General features: G+C 31.9%; 1 pseudogene; it reads left to right on the top strand.

Moving 5' to 3' along the window:
- The first annotated feature begins 387 nt into the window (after positions 1 to 387).
- On the top strand, positions 388 to 6104 carry LOC149544305 (uncharacterized; annotated as a pseudogene).
- The last annotated feature ends 456 nt before the right edge of the window (positions 6105 to 6560 follow it).

The raw sequence follows: 6560 nt of genomic DNA, 5'->3' as shown, positions 1-6560 counted from the left end.
TAATATCTCAAGGAAGTTATTTTGATCTTTCATTTAATCCTAGAAGTGTTGTAGCATCACCTATAACTCTAACATTATTAGGCCAACTCTACCATGGTAACAATTGTCTCAAGGTGTGAAGACCTCTTCTCATGAATATAAATCTTATATAGATTTGGTTGTGGATGTAAAATTTGATAATTTGGGCATAATCATTACATAATCTATTTGAAAGAAATTTTGTATTTTATATTTTGTGGCTTTCTATTACACATGAAATTGGATCTTAATTGTGTAAATCAAAGCTTAGACATGACAATATTTGTTTGCATATGTAGAACCCTTATTTCCTTTCACTTAAAGTAAAGATCAACATAATTTTAGTGTCTATAAAACAAGGGAAGTAGTATGATTCCACATTGTAGAGTTTCATTTGCAATCATCCAAATATTATGTTGCTTCACCTCTTCACCTGCATTTGCATGCCCTTTCATTGAAAGTAATCTTCTATTGGATTTTTTAGATGAGGATTGTAGACTAAGTTCTTGGAAGGGATTAAATTGCTACACTTGGAGTGGAGTCAGTATTAACCTCCACACTGGCCACATCTCTTGATTAGATTTGGGTGTATACGAGTGAGAAGGTTGCATAGACTCATCCATGTTTGAGCTTCTATATTTGGAACACCTTAATCTCAGTGATAACCTCTTCAACAAAAACTTTTCATCTCCCCATAATGGAAAGTTGCAGTCTCTCACTTTTTGTCACTTATCTAGGGTTAGGGCATTTCACATGATTTTGAAAAACTTATCAAATCTTCTAAGATTGAAATATATGTCTCTTTATGTAGTGAACATATATGGAAGAAAAAAGTGGGGTGAAGCTATCTTATCTTCAACAACTCAACATGTTTGAGTGAACTGATTTTGAATTTCCTTCTCAACCTCACCTCTCTCCTTAAAATTGATCTTTGAGGGAACACTTTGTTATAAAAAATACTAGATTGGTTCATAAATGTGATTTCCCACTTTATCTCACTTGATCTCTCTTTGAATGAGAATCTTGGAGGAGACCCTTCTTTCATTTCACAACAAAAGTCTTCTTTACCACTAACCAGCTTTGATCTCTCAGAGACAACTATGGAGGGGAAAACACCATCTTCTATAGGAAATATGTCTTCCTTGAAGACTCTTGATCTATTAGACCCTCAAATCAAAGGTGAGATTCCACCTTCCATATGGAATTTTTTGTCCTTGAAAATTCATGATCTATCATTTACCAGAATTGGAGGTGAGATTCTAGCTACTATTGGGAATATATCTTCCTTGAAGACTCTTGATCTTTCATATACCTCAATTGGAGGTAAGATTCCATATTCTATAAGCAATATCTCATCCTTGAAGAGTCTTTCTCTGAAATATACAAATATTTAAGGTGAGCTTCCTCTCTCCATTATTAATCTCTCTAAACTTGTTGATTTGGAGTTGTCAAACAACAAGTTAACATGGGTAATCCCACCTTCGCTGGACTCAATTTCTTCCTTAGAAAGGCTTCACCTTTATGCCAACTAGATGAATGGTACAATTCCATTAAATGTCTTAAACATCATAAACTAAGCTTTAATTCCTAAACTTAAGTATTAAATACTCAAGTTGACTTATTTTTCTAAAATTAATATTTTCATTCGTGTGTGATGTTTAAGGATGGCCCAATTCCATCTACCATTTCAGACCTTTTCAACTTAAGAATCCTTTGGATCAACTCCAAAAGTTTAATTATTTCTGTTTCACTCTCTTTATTTGATAATCTCACTAGACTTGAAGATATATATATCTATCTTACAATCACTTAACTATAAATATTGATTCAACATGGATTCCACAATTTAAGCTTAAGGTTTTGGGGCTAGGCTTTTGCAATTTAGATAGGATTCCATCATTTCTTATGACCCAATATGGCCTAATCAAATTGGACCTATCCACTAATAGTATCTAAAAAAATATTTTATCATGGGTATGGGACTCAACCAACCTTCATTACTTGAACCTTAGTTATAACCAATTATCAGGTTCACTACCATCTAGACTAACATCCTCCTATTTTGGCTATCTAGATTTACACAATAATAGCTTAGCAAGTTCTCTTCATTGTTTTCCTTCTTCTATGTGTTGTATCTGTCAATGGATTAGTTTAATGGTTCTATTCCTAACTAGATTGGTGCACATTTCACAAATACATAGTTCTTATCCTTGTCAAGGAATAATCTCAGTAGAGCCATTCCATATTCTATTTATAATTCACATTTATAGATTCTTAACCCTTCTAGAAATAAGCAAAATAGTATGTTTCCTCATTTAACCAAGAATTTTCCTTCTCTTAGTGTTCTAGATTTGGCAAAAAAATAGCTAAAATGAAAAATACCAACAAATTGACCAAACTTGAAAGCGATTCACACTTTGAATCTCAATGGTAATCATTTGATAGGAATTCTTCCCTCATCCATTTTAGAATGTTGATCTCTGCAAGTTTTGGATTTGGGAAATAATGACATTGAAGGAAACATTCCCAACTAGATTAGAAATCTATCACAACTTTATGTGTTAGTGTACAGATCCAATCCTTTCCATGGTAGTATCCCATGCCAAATAATTGAGCTTCCAAATCTTCAAATTTTGGATCTTTTGGGCAACCACCTTTCAAGACCCATTCTAAGAGACCTAACAAACTTGATTGCAATGTTGAATGCATCACAAAATAATCCAAACCATCTAGCAGAAGATGTTCCAAATCTACATGGTACATATACAAACTAGATTAGAATTTCTTAGAAAGGTTGGGATGTTGAATTTGTGAAAGTTCTTTTCATTCTTGTCATAACCCATTTTCCTCTATCGAATAAATTGCTATTATTGTTGCCACATGTATTTTGTTCTCAAAAATAAAATACAAATGAAAATATTTTGAGTTAGTGGTGAATTGTTAACAAATGTGAAATTAGAATGAAGTTGCATAATTAATTGGGAGATAATGCTTCTACTTATTAATTTAACTATGTGTAGTCAATTTTTGACTAACTTGACTTGACTTTTTGGCATATGTGGAAAGTATATGGATACATGGTTTACCTATGAGAATGCAAAAGGGTATGTATAGATCCCTCTTTTATCTATTTTTGATAATATTTTGCATTGGTATTATCTATATGCAATGATCCACCATGCATGCAACTTCTACTTGTAGAAACTTGTTGACTCATTTTATTTAGTCAACCTGGCCAATGAATGATGATTCACAATTGGTCATCTTGAGTTATCTATTTGGCTCCTTTCCAATATGTTGTTCGACATTGAATTAGTCATATTGTATTTGACTTGGATTTTGATTAATGTTTCTTTGATACATATGACCATGTGGCCTTTACATCATACATTTACTTATCATATTGATTAGATGTATATCATTAATTCTCAACTATATGACACATTATGATGTAAATACATTTGGATGTCAAATATGCAAGAATTTAGATGCATAATGATGAATCAATGTTAATGATTACATTAATCATGTTATATGTGCATATCATTATATTTCATGATGATTCAAATGAGGATGAGTTAGATGTAATGGGATTGCATTACTTGATTAAGTCTTTTGGACACTGGTCTATGATGTGGACAATTATTCACTTAGCGAGCACCACATGTTAGATGGTATATATGGTACACATAGTATGAATGGCTGATTATTTATGTTCCTCATGATCAAGATATGATTAAACAGTGAGTTAAGAAGTCAAAGTTGAACAAATTTTTTTACTCCTAATATTTGAATTGATCTCCTTGAGATACTGATATTGTGAATGAGCTAAAGGTATTTTGAGTGCATGAGTATGGTAGAATATGCACATGAAACTATTTGTTCAAACTATACTAATATATATATATATATATATATATATATAAAAGTTGGGGGAAAGAATATGACCTCATGATGAATGGAAATTAATGGTGTCATTCTTGTTACTTAATATACCTCTTGTGTATTTTTGTTTTATGAGAGGAATTCAAGATAGGGTAACATGCTAGGAGTATTAATCGATGGAGAAAGAGTTTGATTGTTAGCTATGTGATTGGCTTAATATATATGTATTTATAACATGTGTCAATAGAGAATTGATAGTAGTACTTGTATGCCCTTTTGGAAGTTGGACTAAATTTCTTGCTAGGGATGAGCTAAGATGATGTAATTAATTGATCCATGATTAATGGAATTTATGGTTTTATCCTTGTATGTTGATGGGTATATGGAACTCAATTTTGGATAAACCTTGTTATGTTTTACTTATTATAAATGATGGAGAAGGGACTGTGATACTGAAAGGATAACTAGAAAATATTGGTTTGTTATCTTGTTGACTAATTAATGTTCTTAACATTATTTTTGTAGCACAATTCCATCACTCCTCTAAGTTTTACTTGTTTGGACTATCTCGTTGCCAGGCTAGGTATCTTTCTTGTTAGAAAAGATTCTGGGGAAGCTTAATAGCTTTGTGGTAGAGTGGTAAAGCACTCCTATAATATTCTCACCCTTGTGATCTTAAATAGGTTCTTGAGCTTCTGTCAACATGGTAGACATAATTGGTACATCTTAGTATTCTAGTAAGAAAATTATGTTTTCTTTTAAATTTGAGCATATATGATGTAGGGGCATCCAGAGAGTTCTATGTTAGAGTTTTTGAGCACCTTGGGATATGTGTAAATGCCAAAAAAATAGGACTATGTAATTGAACTATAATTATGATGGATTAGAAGGTGTAAATTGGAGGGAGGATTAAAATTATAATTTAGAATATTCGAGAAAAAGAATCAGGTCAAAAGGCTAAAGGTTTGAAAGTTATCGCTGTTTTTCAATTTTTGGAGACCTTCTAAGAATGCTTCAAAGTCAAGTTCAGGGAATTAAATGACATCTTATAGGGCCAAAAAATGGGGGATGAGAAAATATGGTTCATAGGGCTATAGAGCACTTTGAGAGCTTTTTGAAAATGTAAACGGTTCGTCAGTCGGAGCTACGGTTCAAAAGTGGATGCCTTCTATTTGGTTACTGGATGCCAACTAGCACTTTCTAGAATGTATTCCTAATCCTTAACCCTTTGGGGTCTATTTAAGGACATTTTTGGCATTGTAAAAGGTAGTTCAGAGTGGAGTTTGAGAGAAGGTATTGGGAGAAGAAACTATCTCCAGATTTATGCTATTGTAAGCCCATAGGGCATGTTTTGGAGTCTATTTCTCTACACTAAGTGTACTAGCATATTTACATAGTTAATAAATTTTTTCCTTTCCTATTGTGTCCATTCTATGCTTGGGTTTTTGTCTCCATCAATATATGTATATGTATCATTTTTGTTAAAGTTAATGGTTGTTAATCAACTAATGTCAATTGATCAATATTCAAAAGACTTTGACTCTCATTAATTTTTTTGCATTTTATGGAGGTGGCTGATGTGGCATTGGTTTTCTAGGGGCAACCTTTACAATTCTTAAATGCATTGATGTTTTAAGGAACAATTTTTCTGAGAACATTCCTCCTAAAATGGTATCCCTTAAGTACTTGATAGCAGTTAATCTTTCAAGGAATCATCTAAGTGGTCAAATCCCAAAACTAGTGGGACATATAGAGTAGCTAGAGTCTCTTGATAGCTCACTAAACAACTTGAATGGTAAGATTTTATTAGAACTTCACTACTAAGATATTTGCAATTTTTGAATCTATATCTCAACATGCTTTATGTGAAGACACCTCATGGAGGTCAATTTCTAACCTTTGGCAATTCGTTCTACTTATGCAATCCAAATCTAAGTTGGGTTTCATTCACCAATATAACAAGTTGTAACAAATCCTTTGGCTATGACAACTATACAAAGGTTGAGACAAATGGTAAAATAGATAGTTTAGATGCTGAAGAGATAGGATGTGCAATTGGACTTGGGTTGAGTTATGGTTTGGGATTCTCTATTATGATTGGAATTTTTACATTCAACAAGAGGGTGAGAAAAAGAGGCTTTAATTTGTATGATGTTGTAATTTTTGTTGTTGATAGGTGTGTAAGTGGAGGGAATAAATGAAAGTAGATAGTTGTATAGAGTGTTTTGTTAATATAGACTATAATAATAATTAGTTTATGTTGGATATTAAATTTATAACGTATATAAGAAATTGTTGGGTTGATATAAATGATTGAAAGTGTAATTTATAAAATATTATATTTTTTCATATTGTATAGGTATATTATCAAATTTATAAGCATTTAGTGACTTCATTTATAAGATTTTATATTGTATCTACTTAGATAATGTAACACCTCAAACTGCTATTATTGTTGAGCTCAAAGACATAAGCCCTATTCTCCTAAACTAGTTGGTATCAATTTTTCTTTTCTTTGTATATATATAATAGCTTACAAGGGCTGTAATTGATAGAAAAGATTTTAAAAAAATATAAGATATTGCTCCATACCCCTATTCCAAAACTATGGAAGAACCTAACCAACCCTTCCTAGAAAAACCTAATCCATTTCTTGG

This window comes from Cupressus sempervirens, chromosome 8, assembly GCF_028749045.1.
Source record: "Cupressus sempervirens isolate cs-2001-9-10 chromosome 8, ASM2874904v1, whole genome shotgun sequence".
Lineage (NCBI taxonomy): Eukaryota > Viridiplantae > Streptophyta > Pinopsida > Cupressales > Cupressaceae > Cupressus > Cupressus sempervirens.
This window is presented reverse-complemented; position numbering and strand designations above follow the sequence as displayed.